Raw genomic sequence first — 26,433 nt, forward strand, 5'->3', positions numbered from 1 at the left:
CATCGGCAGGCGGATTCTCAACCACTGCGCCACCAGGGAAACCCTCTTATATAGTTTTTATGTCTAGTTTCTTTTTCCCTAAAGTTTCTGGTTATCATACTTTTATTTTTCTTATTGCAAAATCTCCTTTATAACTTTCCTTCATAGTTTTTTCCAAGAGTTCCAGCTGATCAAATATTCTACTAAGCAGTTTTATTAAAATCATTATCATCCTTTCCAGGCTGAACCAGTTTCCCTTCTGGGTGGCATGGCCACCATCCTGGATATCCCTCGTACCCTTGCCTGACTGGGGACCTCTGTTTCCTGAATTCCATATTTTCCTCTTTCTTGGGTTCCTTCCTTATTTTGCTGGAGCACATCCTTCTTTACTTCCCAAAATGTAGGTAAATTTTCAGAACCCTTGAATGTGTGAACATACATTTATTTCCTGGTTGGGTTAGGTAAGGCTGGAAGTGACTTGACTTCAGTGTTTAGAACATGCTCTCTGGGCTTCTTCTTCTTTTTTAAAAAATAAATTTATTTATTTATATTTATTTTTGGCTGTGTTGGGTCCTTGTTGGGTCCTGTGCACAGGCTCTCTCCAGCTGTGGTGAGCGGGGGCCACTCTTCACTGTGGTGCGTGGGCCTCTCACTGTAGTGGCCTCTTGTTGCGGAGCACAGGCTCTAGGCACACAGGCTTCAGCAGTTGTGGCACACGGGCTCAGTAGTTGTAGCTCGCCGGCTCTAGAGCGCAGGCTCAGCAGTTGTGGCTCACGGTCTTAGTTGTTCTGCGGCATGTGGGTTCTTCCTGGACCAGCACTAGAACCCGCGTCCCCTGCATTGGCAGGCAGATTCCTAACCACTGTGCCACCAGGGAAGTCCCTCCCTGGTCTTCTAATATTCAGTGTTGCTGGCAAGACACCCACCACTATTCTGATGATCATTCCTTTATAGGGGACCATTATGGGTTGAATTGTGTCCCCCACCAAAAGATATATTAAAGTTCTAATCCCCGGCACCTCAGAATGTGACCTTATTTGTGAATGGAATCATTGCAGGTGTAATTAGTTAATTAAGATGGGGTCACACTGGAGTATATTTTAGGCATCTTCGATGGATTTCCTCTTACGGTGGTAAGTGAGGAATTGTGCTCTTTTTAAGCTCTTCTACCTTATTCTCTCAAAGTAATTATGTCACATTTTAAAATCCAAATTTATATCAAGTCACTTTATTGCTATAATTATATACACTGTCCACTGCTGAGCCTAGTAATGCATGATGACTACATTTCCTTTTTTTTTAAGTTTTTAGTTTTTCCTTGAATTAATAATTGCCTAATTTTTCATTTACTTAGTTAATATATGTAAAATAATTGGAACAGTGCCTGAAAAAGAGTAAGCACTATTTATGTGTTTGCTCTTATCATTTGGCTATTTTCTTACACCCTGTAACAGCTCTACTAAATTATGTAGAGATGGGTCAATTTTTCACATCATCAAACCTATCAAATACTCAATCCATCCTATTTTTCTCCTGCAGGTTCCTGGTGCCTTCATCCTCCTGCTGCTATCTGGGACCCACTGCTCTCTAAATGAGTCCTTAGCTGTGATCCCAGACATCCACCTGCCATCATCCTTGGAGCTCCCTTCCCCACTGCCCTGAAGTGGGTTTTCCATTCCTTGGTTTACCTTCCCATTTTGTTGGAACACCTCCTCCAGTAACTTCCTGAGAAAGGGTAAGTGAGTGGGAATTTCATTTTTGAGACTTGACATGTTAAAACATTTTTTTCACTTGATGCTCACACTTGATTTACAATCTGGGTAGCTATCGATGTCTAAGGTGTAAATTGTTTTCCCTTCGAATTTTGAAGTAATTGCTTCATTTTCTTAGCTCCCTATGTTCCTATGGGGAAGTCCAATGCCATTCATATTCCCATACTTTTCAATGTAATTGTCCCCCTACAGGAGCATTTAGGATCTTCTTTTATTCTGAAGTTTCACAGTGATATACTTTAGTTTGGACTTTGGACTTTTATAATTTTTACTTATGACTCAGAGAGAATTCGTGTATCTCCATTCTAGGAAATGTTCTTGCGTTTTTTTTCTGTGATAATGTCCTCCCTCTATTTTCTATGATCTCTCTGAAAACTCTTATTAGTGGGATGTTCAACCTCCTGGATTAATCTTTTAATTTTCTTGTCTTTCCTCTTTTTTTTTTTTATCCATTGCCTGTCTTTTAATTCTACTTTCTGGGGAACTTTCTTGAATTTATTGTCAAGCACTTATTTTGGATCTTTTTTAAAAAATTGACTCATCATATTTTTAATTTCCAGGAACTCTAAATTATTCTCTGAATGTACTTTTTATGATTGTACTTTTCTTGTTTTATGGATTATAATATCTCCTTTTATTTCTCTGAGGATATTAATTACACTTTCTTTGAAGTTTTTTATGCTCTCTACATTAATCCTGTTGCCTCTTTGTTCAGATCTCTTTTATCAAGCAGGATGATTTTCCCAATTTTTAGTAATTCGCAACTGCCTGTTCACATTAATGAGTAAAGGTGCTTAAACCCAGATGTAGGCCCTGAGCGCACTGGTGGTCTCCAGTGAAGGGCAGTAGAGGCAGGCGACATTTTCATTAGAGATTTATAAGCCTTTCCTGGAGGAGGTTTATTTTTTCTGTAGAATGATCCTCAAATCAAGGGACTGTGGATGGTCCCCACCTCATTTACATATTTATAGGCGTTTACTTTTAACCTATTTTCAGCAAAGTATAGACTCAAGGAGAAAAAAAAAACCTATGGTGTCTTAGAGGGTAGGACAGGGGTTGGGACAAGGACCCAAGCGTCTAAACTGTTGTTATTCACACTTTTCACTCTTCTCCGTTCAGCTGCTCACAACACGCTTCTCACCTGTGCCTCGTTTGATACCCCATCCTGTCCTGTTAGTTTCTAAGCCTTTCTCTGTTCCTGGAGGGGCAAATTGGGTTGATTCCTCTCTTTGTAGGCACTTAGGGTTGAAATGTTCTCTCTGCTAAGTCACTTGTTTTCCTCCTTCTGTGGTCCATCTTACCATATAGTGTGTTAATATGTCTCTTAGTTTCATTGAAGATGAAATGCATTGCTTTTTTCTAGTTCTTGCTGTTATTGGGGGAAATTTTTGGAAGGAGAAGGTAGCCGAAATGGATTTACTCCGCCATCTTAAAATGAGAACTTTTCTGTAGAAGCTTTTAGAGACTTTTCTTTATTGTGGTGCCTTAAAATGTGATAACTTGTTAGTAAAATATTAGACCCTATAGCTATGTCTCTTTTCTTTCATATGTTTTTAGCTCTTTATATTTTTAGCTACTATGCTTGGAGAATCCCAAATTCTCAACTAGAGATCTTTCGCGGGGGAGGTATCACTCAAAATCTTCAGGTAAAAAGAACAGCCAGATGTTCTGCCTGAAGTGGAGGTTTGAGGTTAGGAAGACAGGTTACACACCTGGATGGCAGTGCTCTGCTCACAGAGGGTGTGTCTGGGCAGGAAAGGAAACTATTTTGAGTCCAGTGTTTTAGCTAATTTCCCTGGTTCCAGCCCCCCTATCTTGGTGAACCTTGGTTTCAGCACCCTATCAGTCTCACCTACCACTCCCAAGTCCTGGACTTCTCCAGAGTTTTGCGTTACAGGATATAGTTTTGTCATGCACATGTCACTCTGCTATGCACAGAGCTGAGGCTCCATCCATCCTGTGGCATCAATCACCTTTCTCCGTGCTATTTCCCAGAACTTTAATGAAATCCCTTAACCGCTAATGGATTTTCTGCAGGTACTGTCTTCATTGTGAGTTTAAATACTTTCTACTCCTTTACAGTTGTAGAGCTTCAGAGCACAGGGCCTGAAGATGCAGTGCTTGAGAAATGCTACTACTTTTTAACTGTGTATCTTTGGGCAAGCTAGTTAGCATCTCTCTGCCTCAATTTTTTTAATCTGTAAAGCGAGAATAATAATAAGACTTTCCTTGTAGGATTTTGTGAGCATTAAATGAGGTAATCCAGGGACTTCCCTGGTGGCACAGTGGTTGGGAGTCCACCTGCCAATGCAGGGGACACGGGTTCGTGCCTCGGTCCGGGAAGGTCCCACGTGCCGCAAAGCGGCTGGGCCCGTGAGCCACGGCCGCTGAGCCTGCGTGCCACAACTACTGAAGCCCACATGCCTAGAGCCCATACTCCACAACAAGAGAAGCCACTGCAGTGAGAAGCCCGTGCACTGCAACCAAGAGTAGCCCCCGCTCTCTGCAACTAGAGAAAGTCCGCGCACAGCAGTGAAGACCTGAGGCAGCCCAAAAATAAATAAATAAATTTTTTTTTTTTTTTAAATTGAGGTGATCTAGGTAAAGAAAGGAAAACTTGACATGTAGTAAGCTGACTCATAGCTGACCTTTCAAAAAATCTCATTCATCATTATTTTAGTGGATTTTTAGCATGGAGAAAAAAATAAAAGCTTGTTTCAATCCTTTGTCATTAACTGGAAGTCTGATAAACTTTCCTGATATTTACATATTTCAAGCAGTTGCTTGAGGAATTAATGAGCTAATATATGGAAAACACATAGCACATGGCAGAGACACAGTCGTCATTATTAGTAGTCTCTGAATAGGTGTTTGTTGAATGACTGTTGAAGATAGAGTGTTATACAGGAAGCAATCCCAAGCCTGGATGTTGAATGACCTGCATTTAGTCCTCGTTGCCACTCTCCTTCTGTGACTTGAACAAGTCAATGAACCTTTCTGAGCCCCAGTTTCTTCTTCTGAGAATAGGAATAATAATAGCAGGTACTTAATGATGTTATAATGATGAGTCCTACGATAAGTGTTATGCAAACTGTAAAGTGCTTTATAAATAATAAGCTATATGTGGGTGTGCACACCCATGTGTGAGCATGTGAGTTAGGCAGTTCGAAAGACAAAATGCAAAGGGGATACATACACCCTCATGATGTTGTTAGAGATGTCAAGAAATTACACCACTTCTTAAAAATGTTGCAATTTCCAGATGTAACCCAGACGTCCGTGCCCATGAACAAACCAGTCAGTGCCCCCAGCTCCAGACTTGTGTTCAGTGCTTTCCCTCTGCCTGCGGCTCTTAGTGAACCCAGTCAACGGGGAAAGGCTGCTCATCATTGATCAGAGTGAAGGACTAGTCACCTCCTGCCAAGTTGTTTCTGTCACTGAAACGTACTGGACACAATTTTGATGAAAAGGCAGAGACCAGAGGCTATCTATCTCTGAGTCTTTGCATGGAGACTCAAGATTACAAATCGGTTCCCCTTAACCAAGAGAATTCCAGGTTATTTATCTATTTATTGGTTTGGCAGGGAGAGCTCTCAAAGATGGGTTTTATTTTCGTCATTTTTCTCAATTAGCACTAAGCCATGCTCACAAATGACCAGTGAGAGAATAAGATGAGATGGGAATCTAATCCCCAAGCAGCTCCCACCAAACTCCCATGAAGTGGCCGCTTATGTTGACTCCTGAGGGACCCCCTCCTCAGCCCTGCGTCGTCTCTCTCCCCCTCAGACAGACCCGTGCACTGACTTTCTCCACGGAGCTTGTTTACGGGGAAGCTAATTATTTTTCCTCATACAAAAGCCCGCTTCTGACTTTGCAGCTGTGCTCCGTCTCCTGGGGGAGAACAGATCTGAATTTCAGTGCTCCCGACTGTACATTGGATGGCCTAAAAATACCCACAAATTTGTCTTCTCTTTCCTAATCGGGCTGGGCTCTTATGGAAAGGCAAACTCTTCTGAGAATTCCGAGGGACTATTACTTCTCACGGATGGCATCAGCTATAAATAGCAGTGCCTTCCAGGTAGCGTGCTGCTGGCTGGCACAGCTCTGCGCTTGCTTTATTTCAGGGAAGATTGAATGCCGCCGGAGGATTCTGGGAGCGAGAAGGCTGGTCTGGCACTCGGGGCTTGGAGGAATTCTCAGGGATCCTCCCTGGAGACGCTTCTCTGTACCAGCTTCCCTCCCAGCGGGGTACCAGGGTCACAAGTACGCATAAGACAAGCTTGAGCTTTTCAGGATCTCAGAGCAGAGAGCAGAGCTGCCCAACAGGAGTGCAATGCAAGCTACATATATGATTTTTAAATTTCTAGCAGCCATATTTTAAAAAGTACAAAGAAACAGGCAAATTCATTTTACTAATATATTGTATTTAACATACATATCGTATACATGTATGTTATATATATATAAAACATATATATATATATATATATATATATATATATATAAGGCCTCATATATATATAAGGCCAAAACATAGCCTTTTCAATGTGTAGTCAATATGAAAAAGATATTTTACATTCCCTTTTTTTGGGGGGGGAGAGGATACCCACATTGTGACTGATTTTCATTATTTGACATGCTCATAAAAGTCATAAGCTGTACGAAAAGGTAGACTGACAGAAGTGTTCCCTCTCCCTCTCCCTACCTACTACTTAGTTCCTAGGCCAACATTCTTTATACCCTGTTCTTGTGCCTTTGCCTTGAGAAAGCATTCTCCCTAGTTTCTGGTTTCTCTTTCCTGTCCTCATCCTATCCTTTTCCAAAAATGAGCAGATATACTTTTAAAGAAATATTCCTCCCTTTCCTATATGAAGGGTTCACACTATAGATATTTCTTGGCACTTTGTAGTTTTGACTTAAAAATATATCCTGGAAATCTCTCCATATTGGTACACAAAGATTTCTCTCTCTCTCTCTCGTTTTTGCTTTGTTTTGTTTTGTTTTGTTCTCCACGCTGTGTGGCTTGTGGGATCTTAGTTCTCCGACCAGGGATCGAACCTGGGCCCTCGGCAGTAGAAACGCAGAGTCCTAACCACTGGACCGCCACGGAATTCCCAAAGATTTCTCATTCTTAATTGAACTTCAGAGCCCTTCATTGTATAGATGTACCAAACTTGTCTCAACTCTTCTCCTATGCGTGGTCTTTTAAGCTGTATCTAACATTTTGCAATTACAAAAAATACTCCTGACAATTCTGATTCCAAATACAAGGTATGTGTTTTTTCCCCACACCAAGCGATTTTCTGGCACCAGCCGGGTGTCTTACAATTCAACTCAATTCTGACGCTGTCTACCTGGAGAGAGCATCAGACCCTGCAGATTAAGGGCTCAGTCCTGCAAGACTCTCTCCCTCACCCCCACATCAGATACTAATTGCAAGTCCAGGCTGTCACCTGTGCTTCTGCTGGCCCGGCTATAGATCCGAGGTTCCAACAACCCCTCCTTATGTTGGAATAATGTGCTAGGGTGGCTCACTGAACTCAGAGAAATAGTTTTCCTACTAGATGATTGATTTATTATAAAAGACATAAGTCAGCAATAGCTATAGATGGAAGAGATGCATCAGGCAAGCTGTAGGGGAAGGGGGCGGGGCTTTTATGTCCTTTGACCTCTGAGCACATCACTCTCCCTGAATCTCCGCGTGTTCAGCAACCCAGAAGCTCTACCTTCCCTTTTTATACTAAGTCTTGGAAATGTGTGAATTTTACACATTTAACACATCTCTCTTTAGATTCTAACTTTTTATTGGAATGACTTGAGTTTTACTTAAATTTCATAAAACTTGCAGTAGGAAAAGTGGATTCACAACAACCCAGGTTGTTTCAAACATTCCTACAAATTTTCCAATAACTGAATTGAATATCAGTTTTTAAATTTATATTTAAATTAATTAAAAGGAAAAATGTGGTTCATCAGTTACACTGGCCACATTTCAAGTGCTCACCAGCAGCATGTGGCCGGTGGTTACTGCACTGGATTGTGCAGGTCTGGGATAAAGAGGCTGTAGGCTGAACCCCCCTTGCATGGGGCAGATTTCAGATCCATCACTGGCTGGGTGACCGACTGACTGACTCACTAACACCATCTCATCACCGTGCACCAGCCACGTACTTTTTTTTTTTTTTTTTTTTTAACATCTTGACTGGAGTATAATTGCTTTACAATGGTGTGTTAGTGTCTGCTGTATCACAAAGTGAATCAGTTACACATATACACACATCCCCATATCTCCTCCCTCTTGCATGTCCCTCCCACCCTCCCTATCCCACCCCTCTAGGTGGTCACAAAGCACCGAGCTGATCTCCCTGTGCTATGCGGCTGCTTCCCACTAGCTATCTATTTTACATTTGGTAGTGTATATATGTCCCTGCCACTCTCTCACTTCGTCCCAGCTTACCCTTCCCCCTCCCCCTGTCCTCAAGGCCATTCTCTACGTATGTGTCTTTATTCCTAGGGCAGGACAGGCATACTCTTTTTTTAACATTCTAATTTTAAAGGCTAACAAGCCCCTCCCCTCCACAGACCTTTGCCTATGCTGTGTTCTTCTTCAGCAGCACCGTCTCTTTTCCCTCTCTACCTCTCTTCCCGTCACCTCCGATTCATCTGTCATCCTCAGCCCAACTGTGACCTGCCCAGACTACATCAGGTCCCTTTGTCCCTCCTGGAGCTTATGTTCTGATAGAGGGAAACAGAGAATAAATAATAAATAAAGTCATGTTAGGTTACTGGAGAAACTATTAAATGCTACGTTTAAAGTAGAGCAGGGTAAAATGGAAGGGGAGTGTGGGGGTGGAAGGAGGACAGGTGTTCGGCATAAGAGAGCTGAGCCGACTTGAAAGAGGTGAGAGAGGGCTTCCCTGGTGGCGCAGTGGTTGGGAGTCCGCCTGCCGATGCAGGGGACACGGGTTCGTGCCCCGGTCCGGGAAGATCCCACATGCCGCAGAGCGGCTGGGCCCGTGAGCCATGGCCGCTGAGCCTGCGCGTCCGGAGCCTGCGCTCCGTCCGCAATGGGAGAGGCCACAACAGTGAGAGGCCCGCGTACCACAAAAAAAAAAAAAAAAAAAAAAGAAAGAGGTGAGAGGGAATCAGCCGTGCAGCTGCCTGGAGGAACAGTGTTCCAGGAAGAGGGAACAGCCAGGGCCAAAGCGTGGAGACAGAAGGGCATCTGGCCTGTTCCAGGGCCAGCGGCAGGCCAGAGGGAGCCAGGAAGAAAGAGGCTGGCATGGGTTGGACAGGTAGTAGGGGGTGGGTCATGTAGGGCTTCTAGACTTTGGCTGAGATGTGGTTTCTCCTGAGTGTGAGGGGAGCCACTGGCGGGTTCTGAGCAGGTGAATGGTTCTCACTGCAGAGTTAATGTGTTATTTCTCCCACCAGGAACTCCCCAAGAGGGTTTGTATAACCTGAGCCAGGGAATAAGAATGGTGATCAAGACAGGTTACACAAACCCCCCGGAATTTATATGTTTGTCCACTATGAGATACAGCATGTTATGGCCAAGGACTAGAGGTCTTGGGGCCATGTGCTCCTGTGTTAGAATTCTGGCTTCCTCACCCACGGCGCTGTAACGTCGGGCAAATTATTTAGCAATGACCAAGACATTGAGCGAGGCTGCAGGACTCTGCTTCCTTCTCTCTCTGCTTGGTTCCTTTGGAGAAAAGTCTGAAGAACTTTAGGTGGCCTCATCCTGCTTGGCTGGAGATGCCAGCTGGTTGGGGGCAGGAAGCCCAGCTGGCAGGAGGGAGGGCAGATGAGGGAAAGGAGAGGAAGAGGATGGTCCAACAGTCTGGGCATGCTGATTCTCAGAGGTGGGTGAGGGGTGGCCAAGAAGTTCACTGCGGCTGTCCCAAAGTGGCAAGTCCTTCTCATACCACCCCCGAGACGTGGCAGAGTGCAGGAAGGCCCACAGATTGAGTCCCAGTCATTCAAAGAGGAGAAAGGGCAAGGAACTGGTAAGACAGCTGGGTTGCATCAGAACTGCCCTGTCAAACCCCACTCTCACATGTGCTCTGCAGGAACCACCACGGAGCCTACTTTCAGATGGGAGTGCACGATTGAACCCCCTTTTTCATTTCCTTTCCTTTGGCCAACGGCATATCTCCTCATAAATGAACTTGGAGCTGTGGTTTGTTAAGAGTATCAGGTATTTTACACGCCCTGATTGCATTTGTTTTCATCTTTGCAATAACCCTCAGGCAAGAATTATTATTTGCATTTCCCAGGAAGGAAACTGGGGCTAACAGAAATTCAGTAACTCTCCCAAGGTCAGCCAGTTAACCAGGTTTGAATCTAGGTCTGTCTTACTCCAAAGCCTGTGCTTTGTCTTTTAATTCATTTGTTCATTCATTTATTCACCCACATAGGTGAGGAAGACAGACAAATGTCCTGCTCGCATGGAGCTTTCTTTATAATAGGAGAGGTATACAGGCATAAACAAGAAACAGATACAAAAATGTCATTTATATAGTGATAAATTTTATGAGGATAAAAGTGGCTGGGGTGGGAGTGGGGGTATTTTAGACTGGATAATTCGGGAAAGCCTCTCTAAGGAGTTGGCATTTGAGTTGACACATAAATGAGAAATAGTAGCCAGCCCGTGGGAAGATCTCAGTGTAGAGATCTTTTATCCTGTCCAGATAACCTGAAAGCCATACTCATGTAGAGACACAAAGGTTCTCTTTCCAATCTGATCACCTATTCTCATATAATCATGGAAACCGAGGAGTCGGGGTTGGAAGTAGACTTAGCTGGCATTTCATCCCATAAAATATCAAATTTTTATGCAAGTCTTTGCAATTTATAATTGTCATATGATATTCAGAAAGGTCTCATGAGGTAGGAAAACATGTATTTTTGCCCCAATTTTTCAGCTAACAAAATAAGCAAAAAGAGATTTTGTCCCTTTCAGGGCAGTTTTTTGCTCTTAAATTCCTTACCCACTGGGCAGGGTCTGTGCTTATTTATTGTGCCTGGCCAATGGCTGTTTGCTGAGTAGGAACCCAGGGATTTTAAACTGCTTCCTGTTTGCCCAGGATCCTGTAATTCATCCCTCCTCTCCACCTACAGAATGAGTCTACATTCTGAGGAGAGTACTTTGCCTTTTTTTTTTTTTTTTTTTACTTATTTTATAGATCTTTCCATATATATATATTTAATATTTAATATTTATTTATTTATTTATTTTGGCCACACTGGACTTTAGTTGTGGCATGCATGTGGGATCTAGTTCCCTGACCAGGGATTGAACCCAGGCCCCCTTCATTGGGAGCAGAGTCTTACCCATCGGACCACCAAGGAAGTCCCGAGAGTACTTTGCTTTTGATCTCTGCTTCCTCTCTCTCTTTCACCAAAATTACATTATCCATGCTCAATTCTTCCAGAACTTGAAGTGTGAGTAGTTAAACTGAAAAATTAATATATTTATATATTCCAAATTTCATCCCCTGCAAAAAATTTAAGATGGTTTAAAATTTAAGAGGATTAAAATTACACAATAATGATATTAAAAGTAAATATACTGAATGGGGGAAAAAATCCTACTGAATAGGAGAAAATAATTACAAATTGTATATCTGATAAAGTGTTAATATCCAAAATATATAAAAGACTCATACAACTTAATAGCAAAAAATCAAAATCATATTACAAAATGGGCAGAGCATTTGAGTTAACATTTTTCCAAAGAAGGCATACAAATGAACAACAGGCACATGAAAAAATGCTCAACCTCATTAATCATCAGGGAAATGCAAATCAAAACCACAGTGAGATATCACCTCACACCTGTCAGAATGGCTATTATCAAAAAGACAACAAATAACAAGTATAGGTGAGGATGTGGAGAGAAGGGAACCCTTGTGCACTGTTTGAGAGAATGTAAATTGGTGCAACCACTATGGAAAACAGTAGGCAGTTCCTCAAAAAATTAAACATAGAACTAAATAGAACTACTATTTGATCCAGCAATTCCACTTCTGGGTATTTATCCAAAGAAAATGAAAACACTAATTCAAAAAGATACATGCACCCCTTTGTTTATTGCAGCATTATTTACAATTGTCAAGATGTGGAAAAAACTTATATGTCCATTAATGGATGAATGGACAGTGAAACTGTGGTGTGTGTGTGTGTGTGTGTGTGTGTGTGTGTGTGTGTGTGTGTGTGTGTGTATTTATTTATTTATTTACATACAATGAACTACTATTCAGCCATAAAAAAAAATGAAATCTTGCCATTTGTGACAACATGGATGGACCTTGAGAGCATTATGCTAAGTGAAATAAGTCAGACGAAGAAAGACAAATACTGATCTCTCATAGATACAGAGTGATTGCAAGAGGCAAGGGATGGGAAGGTGGGAGAAATGTATGAATTTTTTGTTGTTTTTTTAGTTTAAATAATTCAAGTAAAATTTTTTTAAAAGTAAGTATAGAGTAGGGACTCTTGAGCAACGTATAAGAGAAAGGCTACATGTTAATCCTAAAGGAATTACCTCTCTGCCTTTTCTCCTGTTACTGTTTATGACCAGTCTTGTCTAAGAGTAACCTACACTTTGGTTTCCTAGTTAGCACACACTCTTGCATATTCAAGGGTATCATTTCATAAAGTCTTCCTCTTCTTTCCTAAGTCATCCATTTCCCCCCTTCAAATGGATCACTCCCATCAGCATGGAAATAGGCCATGATTTTTGCTACCTTAAAAGTACCTCTCTTAAACCTATATTCTCTTCCAGATACTGACCCTTCCTTTGCTCAAAACAAACAAACAAACACATCTCTGTTGTTTAGTGCATACGTATTAAGGATTCACCAATTTAGAATTAAATAATGTTCCTTTTTATCCTTGGTATATTTCCTTGCTTTGAAATTGTCTGACATTTGTCACATATTTGTCTTATATTTGCCTAGTATCAATACAGTCACTCTAGCTTTCTTTTGTATTTGTATGGTAAGTATTTTTCATCCTTTTACTTTTAACAATCATTGTTAAAGTTTGTTTCTCATAGATAGCATATAATTGGTTCTTGCTTTTAGAATCAATCTTATAATATCTGTCTTTTAATTTGAGTGTTTAGACAATTTATATTTAATGTAATTATTAATACACTTGGATTTAAATCTAACAGCTGTTTTCTATTAGTCCCATTTACTCTTTGTTCTCTTTTCTCTCTCTCTCTTTTTTTTTTTTTTTGTTGTTGCCTCCTTTGGATACATTGAGAATTTTATGTTTCCTCTTTTGCTTTGGCTTCTGGTGTTTTACACTCTCATACTAGTCCACATCTAGCCTTTAGCAATTTGTTGGATTTTTTTTTAGCTGCTTGTATGGTGCCCAGCATCTCTTTCTTCTGTGGTCTGCCACAGGTGAGCCAGGTTTCAAGGTCTATCTTTCCTTGGATTTCAGGTTATTATTTAGCCCCGTGACTTCAGCTGTCTGATGGGTTCAAGGAAAGTAATAATTTTGTATTCTATCCCCCTTATTCTTGTTGTTAGGATTGAAGTGATGCTCTTTACAGCTTTTGTACATCTTAGGCCTAAATTCTCTGATTGTTTTTACAACAAAATGATGAAAAAGAGATGTCTATATTCATATTCTCCAAAGTATCTCTCTTCATTATTTCTTGAAACTTACTCCAATAAGGCTCGTACCCTCATCCTTACACCAAAAATTGTTTTTTTTCTCTTTTTTAAGGTTTCCAGTGAACTCTGTGTTGTTAAATATGATGGTTAGTTCTGAGTTCTCATCTTACTTTACCTTTCAGCCTCATTTCACACAGATGACCTCTCACTCCTTCCTCAGTAAAATACTTTAGCTTGGCTTCTGGAACACCATACTTTCTTGAATTCCCTCCTACATAAGTGGCTGCTCCTTCTTTATCACCTTTTTGAGTTCCTTCTCTTTTCCTGACCTCTAAGTATTGAGTATCCTAGGTTCAGTTTCTGCACCTCTTTTCTTCTTTAATGATACTTATATTCTTTTTGTGATTTCGTCTAGTCTCAGAGTTTTAAATATCATCTATTCACTGACAAGCCCCCTGAACTCCAAATTTATACCCTACTAGACATCTCATTTGAATGCCTGAGACATCTTAATTTAACATGTCTAAAACCAGATCTTCCCCCAACAAACCTGTTCATCCTCCAGACTTCCCAAACTTAGTAAATATATTCTCAGTAAAAGTCCTTCTATTTGTTCAGACAAAAACCTTGGAGTCATCTTGGCACCTCCTTTCAGATCCCACATCTGATCAATCAACAACCCTTGATGACTATACCTTCAATATATTTCCAGAACTAATTGTTTCCTATAATTTCTGCTATTACTACCCTCATCAACACTGCAATCATCTTTGGCCTGGATTATTGCAATAGAACTCTAACTGGTTTCTTTTCTCCTGCCTTCCCTACCTAGTCTATTAATGTACTGGCCAGTAACAGAAAAGCAATGGCAATTATAATTAGTAGTGTGATATTAGGCAGGTCACAACCTCCCTGTGTCTCATTTTTCTCATTTGAAAACTAGAAATGTGAGCAGAATTCTAAAGGTGTTCTCCCAAAATTTTAGTCCCCTGGCTACTCAATTGAACATTAATTTAGGTACCGTTGTGAAGGGATTTTGCAGATATAATTAACGTCCCAAATAAGTTGACCTTAAAATATGGATATTAACTGGGTGGCCTTACTAACTCAGTTAGGTCTTTTAGAAGCAGAAAGTTTCCTCCTTCTAGTGGTAGAAGAGACATTCAGAGATTAAAACTTGAGGGGAATTCAATGTGCCATTGTTAGCTTTGAAGATGGAGGGGCACAATGCAAGGAATGCCTTCAGCTTTTAGGAGCCGAGAGTCAGCCAGCAAGGAAATGAGTACCTCAGTCCTACAACCACAAGGACCTGAATCAGCCAATCATCTGAATAAACTTGGGAGCAAATGCTATCCCTAGAGCCTCCAGATAAAATCCTAGTGTGGCCTGTGCCTTGATTTCAGTCTTGTGAGACCCCAAGCAGAGAGTCCAGATGAGCCTGCCTGAAATTCTCACCTACAGAACTGTGAGATAATGAAGTTGTGTTATTTTAAGCTACTTAATTTGAGGCAATTGTGGTGCAATGATAGAAAACTAATGCTAGGAATAATAAGAAACTTGTTCTCTTCATGGTAATTGCTCCTTTTCCGCGATAAGTCAGATTATGTTTTTATATTTCTTTTGAGAAAAGGGTTTACCATGTCACATTGAATAAAAACCAAATAGGTTAAAGGGTTCAACAAGACTCTACTTGATCCTGTCCTTTCACCCCTTTGACTTAATTTACTACTTTCCTGCTTATTCACTCATCTCCAGTCAAATTGGAATCCTTGCCTTAGAATGCTTGTACTTGCTGTGCCCAAGGCTCAGAGTATAGGCTCTAGTATAGAGCTTAGATGTCTTCATGGCTCCACCATAAAGTAGTGGAGGTCTATCTCAGGTCTTTGCTCAAGAATCTGTGGCTTGATACGTTTCATTAGCTCATTAGTTGTGGAAAGTCTACAGTCACAATCTTTTCAAATGCTGTCTTTAACTGATTTTTTCTGTCCTTTCTTTCTGGGACTTTAATTACTGTTAAATCTTTTGGCTGTGTGTCAAATGTATCCTATTCTTTTTTTTCTGTGCTTTTCACCCTTTGGCCTTACTGTGATTTAGTCTGAATATTTTCTACTGACCTGTCTTTTAGTTCATTAATCCTTTATTCTTTTGTGCCTAGTTTTCTTTTAAACCAATCTATTAAGTTCTTAATCAGATACTATATTTTCAATATTGCAGTTTCCATTTAATTATTTTTTAAATAGTTTCCAGTTTTATGGTCAAATTTCCTGCCTGGTCATTTTATTTTCTTACACATATTAACCACAGTTATTTAAAAATTTACTTCTGGACCTCTTTTGGGTCTGTTACTATTGCCTGCTTTTTTTCTCTTGCTTTTGGTTCTGTCTCCTGATATGCCTGGCAAATTTCACTGAGTTCCAGATACTGTGTGTGAAAAAATTCTAGAACTAACATGAGACTCTGGGAGGAAATTATCTTCCTCTGGCAGGAATTTAGGGATTAGGAGGATAATAAGCCAGTCTGGGATTGAGCTGAGTTGAAGCTGTGTCTTCAGTCTTTGTGGAAGTTGGCAAATTTCTAGTATGCCCTTATTCCTGGGTTGCAGAACTTTAGTGGTTCCAACTGAAAGCCCATGGTATTTACCATGTCCCCTCCTCCATGACCTGTTCTGAATTGCAATGTTTTCTCCCTAGCCCTTTGATATGGCTGAACTCTCAGCCTCTCAGCACAGTTTCTTCTTGGTTTCTTGGCTTCTTGGTCATTATTTACTAATGAGCAAATACCTCAAGCAGAGGCAAGTGTAGGGCTCACTTCTCTGTGCTTCTCTTCTCTCTTGAATCTTGGCCCTTCAAGTTAAATAGCTCTTTAATATTTTAAAAATAATTATCTTTCTTTTTTTTTCTGGTTGTCTTCAGGGAGAAGCTTGGTCTGATCTAAGCTGGCTAAGATATAGCTGGAAATGGGAGAAATGTCACCACCTTTATGATAACTTTCTTGACACCCTGTAAAAATGGCAACCTATCACCTCCCCTCCTCTATTCTAATGCTTTTTGTTTCTCTTCTCTGCATTTTTTCTGTATAGTATTTATCAGTATTTTGTGCGCTATATGTGTTTATTATTTAAGTGTATTCTCCACAAAATATAAGCTCTAAGAGAGAAGAAATTTATAAATATATTCCTTCCATTGCAGTATACTTAGCCCCTAGCACAATGCTTGGAACAGAAGGTAATTAATTAACCAAATTAAATATTTGGTTAATGAGTAAAAAAATTGAATGAATAAATATGAGAAAATGTTGAGACACTTCTTGGTGGCAGCGACAAAGGAGAAAATGTGATAGATTGAAATGCTCTTATTATCTGTTAGAAGAAAGGATACCATTTATTAAAGAAGTACAAATTTATTTCCTGACATGACTTTCTTAAAGGAATTTATTACCTGATACAATATATGAGTCTTTTAATGACATAATAAAAAATACATTTAATGCTACTTTCATAGTAGATTCAGAAGCAAATTTATATGATTCTTTTGGTTCTATTATCCATAAAAATTGAGAAAATGAGTTTAAGCTGGAGAGGTAAGGGCTGAAAAGAAAACTCAAGGTAACTAGAATGGTAAAATTTGTATTTTATAAGTAATTCTCAGAAATTATGAGAATTACCAGTAACATCAGCAACAGGAACAACTACAAAATCTAGCACGGTGACAAAGAGCAGGTTAATTACCTCGTTGAGCCTCAGTTTTCTTTCCTGTAAAAGAGGAATAACGAGAACTCTGCTCTTTCCGGAACTGCTGTGAATATCAAAGATAGAATTCTAAATGCTGGTTAACAAACAGCTGAATTGGTTAATCACCATTGACAAGATGCTTTTATGTGCATTTTCACATTCACATGAGCAGGTTCTGTGTGCAAGTATTGTCATCACTCTCCGTTTTCCAGGTGAGGAAACCAAATTCAGGAGGCCCATTTGGCATACCCAGCAAGCAGCAGGGATATAATTCATCCCTCTGTCTTTGATTCACGTGCTCTGTCTCCAGAACCCATATTGTCTCTCCATTGGAGGGATTCTCAAGTGGTAGAAACTCAGACATCAGGGCAGACACTGATGGGTCTGGTGGCCTTTCTCATGCTCCTGTGGCTACTCCATATAGCTCAGCTCATTGACTGTTGCAGATGTGGAAGTAGATAAAAATCCCAAGGACTGCTTTCACTTCAACACCTAACCCCAAGGGCTAGGGACCAGATGAATTCCTCCCAGTTGTGAGAAATCTACACAACTTCTATTTTTTCTTAGTTAAAAGGCAACACATTTCATTTTTCCCTTACAAATTAATATTTGGTCTTTATCTAGAGCTGAATATAAAGACCCTCCTGATGTCTGACTCAGTAAATTGACTCTATCCTTTGAACTCTGCAATGGCCTCAGGCTACAAGAGTAGGAGAAATGCCTTCACAAATATCAAAGGCACAGCAAGTTTATCTCTCTAAATATTAAACCTAAAATAGCCACGACTCTGGGAGAATAGACCTCCTTGCTCTCCTGGCCTCCTTGCTGGAGGCTGTGGTGCTATCTTGGACTAAAAGAGTCCATTCTTTCCCTGGAAGAAGGGGAGAGGTTGTTATTCCTGGAGTCTTCCAGAATGCTTTTGAGCCCAGAACCTGGGAAAGCACATATTTAGGGTTTTCTGTTACTCTCATGACCTAATCCATTGGCATTTTATCTCTACTCCTAAGATCTAAGGAACCGGAAGCAGATGATGCATTTATTTCATGGTCTAACAGATTGGCCAGTAACTCATACAAGCCAATTCTTTAGGAAAAAAATGTGCCAGGAAAATGCAATTACATTTAGCTGGAGCTAAAAACCCCACACAATATAATAATGATGCCGTCATTTATTTTTCCTCTTCCTTTGCGCCGGATGCCACACTATGCATTTCATATCCATTGTTTCACTTCTGTCACATAGTATCTATGCAAAATTCAGTATCATCCTCTGTTTACAAGTGAAGAACTGAACCTTTGAGAAGGTAAGTGACTTGTCCTATGTTCACATTTTAGGTGGGTCGTAGAGTTGAGATTTGAACCCATATTCTTTCTGATAGCAAAAATAACACTCTTTCTCTTCACCATTATTATTATTATCAGTAGTACTTGTTAGTACCTTATTATTTGTGGCAGGCAGCCTCTAAGATGGCCCAATGGTCTCTGCCTTATGTTGAGTGTGGACTGGACCTAGTGACTCAGTTGTATCCAATGGGATACAGCAAAATGATGGGGTGTCACTTTTGCAATTAGGTTACAAAGAGACTACAGCTTCTGGCTTGGGTATCTCCCTTTGGGAAAGCAAGATGCATGTTGGAGAGGCCCATGTGACAAGTAACTGATGTTTCAGACAGCCAGTAAGGACATGACCTGCCAACAGCCACAGGAGTGAGCTGAGAAACAGATCCTACCCCATTCAAGCCTTGAGATGAAAGAAGCCACGGATGACCACCCGATCATAGTATTGTGACAGACCCTGAGTCAGAACCATCCAGCTAAGCCAGTGGCTACCCAGGGCAGATGCCTTCCTTTATGTGTCTCATTCTTGGTCTGATGATCTGAGTGGGTGGCCTCTACCTGGGGCTTGTTCCTCCACGGTGGGAATCTGAAGTTGTCAGAAGGGCAAGAGGAAACACATGAGTGCCTAATGTGTGGACTTAGAGCTGGCACACTGTCATTTCTGCCCGTGTTTCATTGGTCAAAGTAAGTTACAAAGCCAAGCCCCACATCAAAGATCAGGAGGTACTCTCTTCCCATGGAAGCAGGATGGGGAAGGGAGTCGTTGGACAACTAAACTTCCAAATCCTCGGTTATGGCTGAGGAAACATTGAGCTCAAGGATGATAGAGACCGTTGCTTAGATGCAGCATTTTGTGGCTTCAAATCCTGTGAGCTTTTTCTTAAAGAAAATCTTCCTCGGTTCAAATATTATAGGGTTCTTCAATTCTCTAGGCACCAGATAGAAATTAGGGTGAGCATCCTGGTGCTCTGAGAAAAGTCAGTGAATTCTGGGTCAGTTAGAAAAGGAACTTAGACTTGGAGCAATCGAGAACTGGTTTGACTTGAGTAAGCAGGGATGCTGAGCAGTGAGGAAACAAGAGGAATGAGGGGTGCTCAGGCCTACAGAGTGTGAGCTCCGTGTGGGTGAGGATCTTTTCGTATAGCGCTCCCTGATGAATTCCAAGAATAGCGTCTGGTAATAGTAGGGGCTCAACGCGTATTTGTGAAGTGACTGAATAAATATTGCTAATGAAATAAGGAAATGTTTGCTCATGAAATGCTGCTAATGAATAGCAGGATGATATAGACCAAGGGCTTCGGAATCAGATGTGTGAATGTAAGCTGTGCTACCTGTCAACTCTGTGTAAACTTGGGCAAAGTATTTACTCTTGATGACTCTTTTTCCCTTACCTGCCCATACCCGATTCATTATCAAGTCCTATTGACTTGACCATCTAAATATCTTTTCACTCCATCTCTAGTAGGAGAGATTTTGCTCTAATCCATTTTACTTTCCTTTTGCAATAACCTCTCAATATCTGGATAAAGGCAAATTGGGTGCTAGGGTTGACTTAGGAAGGGCACCTAAATTAAACCAGGGGGACAGGAAGGGCTTCCCAGAGAAACTGATCCTTGAGCTGAGTCCTGAAAGATGAGAAGATGTTATCCAGGCAGAAGGGAATGGAGTGGGCTTTCTCGTAAGAGGAGTTAGCAAGTGCTGAGGCAGGAATTTCCACGAGTTGGTTATATGGGGGCTTCGTGGCACGTGGGAAATGTGAGCATAGAATGGTGGGACGTTTTGCAAGAGAGGTCATAACTCACCTGCATGATTAAATTCAGCCTCCCAACGCCCCTCCCCCCCACCTCTGCAAGCTACAAAGGCAGAAAGAAGAGTCTAGGAGGAATCATTTAAAAAAAGACATCTCTGTTGAGCTTGATGGTCATGCTTGCCGAATTCACTTATTCTTCTATTCATTAATTCTCTCAACATGCAGTTCTGAGCCCCTGTCATATACCAGGTAATTAGCTAGCATGCTGGGAGGGTATAAAACCAATATATAGGATGCAGGCCTTTCCCCCAAAGTCAAGTAGGGAAACATGCAAGCAAGGAGTAAAATGCACTGTGGTAAGTCCTGTAATTGATGTGAGTACAAAGTGCTGTGAGAGAAGCCAAGGGCCGGGGAGAGCAGTTGGAGAAGTCCTAGAGGAGGTGATAGAGAGTACTTGCAAGATGAAGGTGTGCCAGAAGGAGCTGGGGTAGAGGGAAAGGCACTGCGGGCAGAGAACACTGGGTGCAAAGGCATGGACGCGTGAAAGATCACCCAGTGCTCTGAGAATAATAAGCTCAGTGATCCCGGTAGGGAGAGATGGGGGGTCAACGAGTAAGTAGTAGGAATAAATCAAGAGCAGGGAGAGAGGACAGCCCACAGCTTCCTCTGGCTTCCTACTTCTCTACCTCATATTTGTAGTCGATGTTCCTTCATCTCCCTTTTGTCTATGTGGGTTTTCGGGCTGTAACTGTGTCCATGGACTCTTGATGCCCATTATTGCTGATGATCAGTTTTGATCATCACTTTAAGGCAGTTATGAAACCTACCGAAGACCTCTCTCTATTGGGTTAAGTAAAGCCAATTCCTTTTACTTTTCCTTGGGGCTTTGGTTTTATTAGAAACGTTAATGAAAAAATATAGTTTTTTTTCAATGCAAATGTCCTCTTCCCCGGGCCTTTGGACTCTTTTTTTGACTATAAGGTTTTATTCTCATGTCCAACATGGAAGGTTGGCCTGAGGGGGTGTTAGGAGACTTTATTGATGGAATCAGGGGAAGGGAAGGTCACCTGCTGGGCTCTGTGCAAGGTGCTTGAAATGTGAGATTTTTATAATCCTCCCAGCATCTCTGAAAGGTAGGTGTTACTCTCCCCAGTTTGCACGTAGGCAAATACAGCCTCAGGAAGGTTTCTGTGATTTTCCCAAGGTCACATCATTAGGAAGAGGCAAAGCTGGGGTCTGCACCAATGCCTGTCTGAACTCAGAGCTCAGATTCTCCTCATTAAACCGTGCTGACTCTCCTTTGTTTGTCCAATGATGCAATTTCAAGTTACTCGCTGCTGCCCAAATTTCACCAAATATGGACCAAACAGTTACCCAACAGCAAGAGTCATGATGACAAGCAAACACATCCAGGGCCACCACAGCATATATTGCTTGCTTTTTGGTAAAAGGCCACCCAAACTACCTTCATTTGGGATCCTCCCAACCCTCTGCAAGAATCGCAGGGCTGTCATTAGTATCATCATTTTACAGAGGAGAAAAACTATTGGGATATCAGCAAAATGAATTTTGTATTTGGTGTGTTTTTTAAAAGTAGTTTGATAATTTCTGGGATCACAGGATCTGCAGAAGGCAGCCTATTTAAGTCACTGTGGGCTAATGGAGAACAGAAGTTGAGGAACTGTGTGACCTCTGGTAACTCACTAACCCCTCTGATCATCAAATTCCACATCTTCTAAAGTGAGTTCCTACTTTGCATCGTACCACACTTAAATGGACTTGTGAGACTGGCAAAGAAAGTACAGCAAACCTTGGACCAGGGAAGGAACAAAACCTCGAGGTTTTCTTTCAGTGGATGGAACATAGGCATCTACCTTCTCCCCTTCCCCAAACCGTTCTGAAATGCAAGTAAAGCAATAAAAAGAAGCACAAACCTACAAAAAGGAAGAATAGGAGGGGTAATAACATAAGATGAAAGATGACCAGTATCTGGTCATTTAAAAGTTGATGAAAAATTATTGAAACTAAGATAGTCAGGCAGTAGGAGCCTTGCAATAAAAAAATAAGTTGTGTTGCTTCCACTGAAACTCAGAAGTGCTCTGGAATTAGAGGCGTGAGGCATAGAGAAAGGTAAGGATGAAAACAAGGAACTTGTTAGTCTCTAAGAGGAGCAGTGCCCTCTTTTCCATATCGCATCTCCCATCCCACACAGGTGGATCACAGCTTTCCCCTCCCCTGGAAAAGACAGGTTTATTCTGCAGAAGCCATCAAAAAAAGCAGAGGAGGGAATAAAAGAGGCAAACTCCCCCACCCCTTTCATTGCTGGGCTCTAGGAAGGGAGAAGAGACTAACTATCCCCAAAGGAAATGCCTGTGGACACTAGCATCTTTCATTCCCCCAGCAAATTATTGGGGCCCTACCCACTCATCCTAAAGTGAGTGAGATATAGCTGTTAACAAGCCCTGCCCACACCTAGAGAACTCTCACAGCATTTTAGTGGCTTCCCTTTTAAATATGAACAGACAGGATAGAATCCTCATGTTCTTGAAGAAAACCTCCAACAAGAAAGAGAGAAACCATAAAAGTAATTCAAGGGAAACAGAAACAATACAAGGAGCAGTGTTAAAAAAAATTCAGGACTTCCCTGGTGGTCCAGTGGTTAAGACTCCATGTTCCCAATGCATGGGGCATGGGTTCAATCCCTGGTCAGGGAACTAGAGCCCGCGTGCCGTTCGGGCAAAAAAAAGATTAAAAATTCCAGTTAAAACAGATGTTTAAAATAAGATATAAAGTCTTATAACACAATATGAAAATATGTTATGTCCAGGGTTCAATCACTCATTATGCCAAGAACCAGGAAAATCTTACACTGAATGAAAAAAGAAAAAATATTCCAACAACATCTGATGGTGAAATGGCAGAAATGTTAGAATTATCTGACACTGATTTTAAAGCAGCCAAAATAAAAATGCTTCAAAAAGCAACTACAGACATGCTTGAAATGAATGAAAAGATAAAAAGCTTAGCAAAGAGAAAAAAGGAGTTTTTAGCAAAGACATAGAAGATAAAGACCAAATGGAAATTTCTGAACTGAAAAGAAACACAATAACCGAGATAAAAATCTCATTGGCGGGCTCAACGGCAGAATAGAAGAGACAGAGGAAAGAATTAGTGATCTGCAATATAGAATAGATATTATCCAATCTGAACAACAGAGAGAAAATAGATGAAAAAACAAACAGAGTCTCAAGGACCTGTGGAATTTTCACAAAAGATATAACATTCATGTCATCACAATCCCAGGAGAATAAAAAGGTGGGAGAGGACTGAGAACTTGAAAACTTGAAAACTTCCCAACTTTGGCAAGAGACATAAATCTACATATTCAAGAAGTTGAGTGAATTTAGGATAAACAGGATAAACCCAAAGAAATCCAGATCAAAGCACATCATAATTAAACTCTTAGAATTAAAGACAGAGGTGAAAAAAATCGTGAAAGCAGCCAGTGAAAAATGGCAACTTACATGTCGTGGAAAACCATTTAAATGACAATGGATTTCTCATCATAAACCACGGATGCCAGAAAAGAAGTGGCACAATGTTTATCAAGTGCTGAAAGAAAATTGTTGAGCCAGAACACATGGTTAAACTGTGGTGCATTTATACCCTAGAATACTGCTCAGTAATAAAAAGGAACTAGCTATTGTTGCATGAAATAACGTGAATGAATCTCCAGAGGATTATGCTGAGTGAAAAAAGCAAATCTTAAAAGGTTACACATCGTATGATTCCATTTACACACAATTCTTGAAAAAACAAAATCATACAAATAGGGAACAAAGTAATGGCAACCAGTGGTTAAGGAGGGAGTGGGGGAGGGAGGGAAGTAGGTGTGGCTTATAAAAGGGCCACATGAAGGATCTCGGAGGTGAACTTTACTGCATTATTGTTAATGTTATATTGTTAACATTGTCCTGTGGTGGTTTTTTAATTTTTAAATTTTATTTATTGTTTATACAGCATGCTCTTATTAGTTATCTCTTCTATATATATTGGTGTATACACGTCAATCCCAACCTCCCAATTCATCCCATCACCACCACCCCTGTCCTGTAGTTTTGCAAGCTGTTTACTATGGGAGGAAAGTGGGTAAACCGTAGCTCTCTGTATCTTTTCTTATGAACGCATGTGGATCTACAGTTATCCTAAAATTAAGATTTTAATTTAAGAAATACTATAAGAATATTTCCCAGGACTGAAGAATGTAAGTTTCCAAATTGTAAGGTCCACCTGAAGATCCAAAACAGACTTCTATGAATTTTATGTGAAATTCCAGAAAAGAGTAAAGAAAAGATCCTAAAAGCACACACAAGATAGAGAGAGAGGGGAAATAGGAGGGGGAGGGGCACAGAGAGGGAAGGAGAGGGAGAGGGAGGGAGGGATAGTCAGGGAGTTTGGGATCGACATGTGCACACTGCCGTATTTAAAATGGATAACCAGGGCTTCCCTGGTGGCGCAGTGGTTGAGAATCCGCCTGCCGATGCAGGAGACACGGGTTCGTGCCCTGGTCCGGGAAGATCCCACATGCCGCGGAGCAACGAAGCCCGTGAGCCGTGGCCGCTGAGCCTGCGCGTCCGGAGCCTGTGCTCCGCAACGGGAGAGGCCACAACAGTGAGAGGCCCGCATACCGCAAAAAATAAAATAAAATAAAATAAAAATAAAATAAAATGGATAACCAGCAAGGACCTACTGTAGAGCACAGGGAGCTCTGCTCAGTGTTACGTGGCAGCCTGGATGGGAGGGGAGTTTGGTGGAGAACGGATACAGTTAATGTATGGCTGAGTCGCTTGACTGTGCGCCTGAAACGATCACAACATTATTAATCAGCTGTACTCCAATATAAAATTATAAAAGTTTAAAAAAATTTAGGTCTTTAACCTAAAATTCTCTAGCTCTTCCAATTAAGCATGAGATTAGGATAAAGATATTTTCAGGCATGCAAATCCTCAAAATTTTTACTTTCAATTTAGCTTTTTGTAGGAAGGGAGCAAATCAAGAGAGAAGATATAGGATCCAAAACAGAAGGTCCACACCCAAGTGAGTTGAAGCGAAGTCCTTTGGTGGCAGCTGTGCTGTGAGTGAAAGGTCAACCAACACAGACTAAAGGCAGGCCAGTGAGGGCTGCAGAAGTATCTGTTTAGGAAATAAATTAATTAATGAGATTTATGGCATACTTGTTTGTGAAGAAATATTGTTTAAAGTGGTTAGAAAATTTGGAACGTGGAAAACTAAGCAAATTCCCAATGCCAACAACTGAAAATGAAGCAATTAATTACCCCTGTGATAAATAACAAGCTGTATAAGGAAAAAAAAACTGCATTCTTAGTTTGACTTGGCTTAGTCATGAACATATTTACATCATCATAAGAAACACTGGATTTAACAAAAAACGTTGATAATAGGAGAGAGGGAGAATAAATGTGGAGGGTGTGTGTAGGGGAGACTTAAAGGTGCTGTCTTGCATTTTTTATATGATAGATTTAGATAATGTCCAAAATCAAGAAATCAAGAATCACAGTAATAGCTAGCATTTTAGGTAAAAAATCTAATATGGTGGGAAGTGCAGAGTGTATAGCTAAAAAAGTGAAAATTGGTTGCTTTTAAGGATAGGGAGAGATGGGGCAGTCAGCTGCTGATTTGATTGTAAGCCTTCTAGCGATTTTGACATTTTAAACCATGCGTGTGTATGACAGCGATAAAAAAAAATTCTTAAATTTGAAAGGTAGGACCAAGAGGCAGTTTTCTCTTTTTCTTCCTTTTTTTTTTTTTTTTTCTCCATTCAGATACATTGTGGACACAGGCTCAGTTGGGTCAGAGGCATTTACTTGTCTAGAGATATTTCAGAAGATACAGACACACCTTCCAGACAATTCTTCAGGACCCTCTGCCCTATATTAGTAGTAACCATGGTAACCTGACTAGATGCTCTAGTGGCCGAGCCAAAGATAGAAGGGCAAGATAGAAAGATGGTGGATATTTTCTGGTTTTTGTCTCCTTGGCCCTTCCCTTTTGGCTCCTTGCCTCTATAAAGACAGAGGACTTGTGGTTATGATAATAGAGCAGATCCATGTACCACCTTAATGATCCTGTTTTTCTTCTTTATGACCTGCTGAGGGCTGAATGATTAAAAAAACAAGTGCGTTAAAATGCGGCAGCTAGCACAGCTAAACCA

At 40.8% G+C, this 26,433-nt stretch overlaps 1 protein-coding gene across 1 annotated transcript in view; it reads left to right on the forward strand.

The window, feature by feature from the left end:
* The window catches only part of KHDRBS3 (KH RNA binding domain containing, signal transduction associated 3), a 659,142-nt gene that overhangs the window by 191,915 nt on the left and 440,794 nt on the right, over nucleotides 1-26,433 (forward strand). Inside the window, exon 5 of the mRNA XM_067017886.1 lies at nucleotides 1,519-1,714. The gene's annotated coding sequence lies outside the window, so the exon portion shown is untranslated. The remainder of the gene's footprint in view (nucleotides 1-1,518; nucleotides 1,715-26,433) is intronic.

Source organism: Kogia breviceps, chromosome 17 (genome assembly GCF_026419965.1).
Source record: "Kogia breviceps isolate mKogBre1 chromosome 17, mKogBre1 haplotype 1, whole genome shotgun sequence".
Taxonomy (NCBI): Eukaryota; Metazoa; Chordata; class Mammalia; order Artiodactyla; family Physeteridae; genus Kogia; species Kogia breviceps.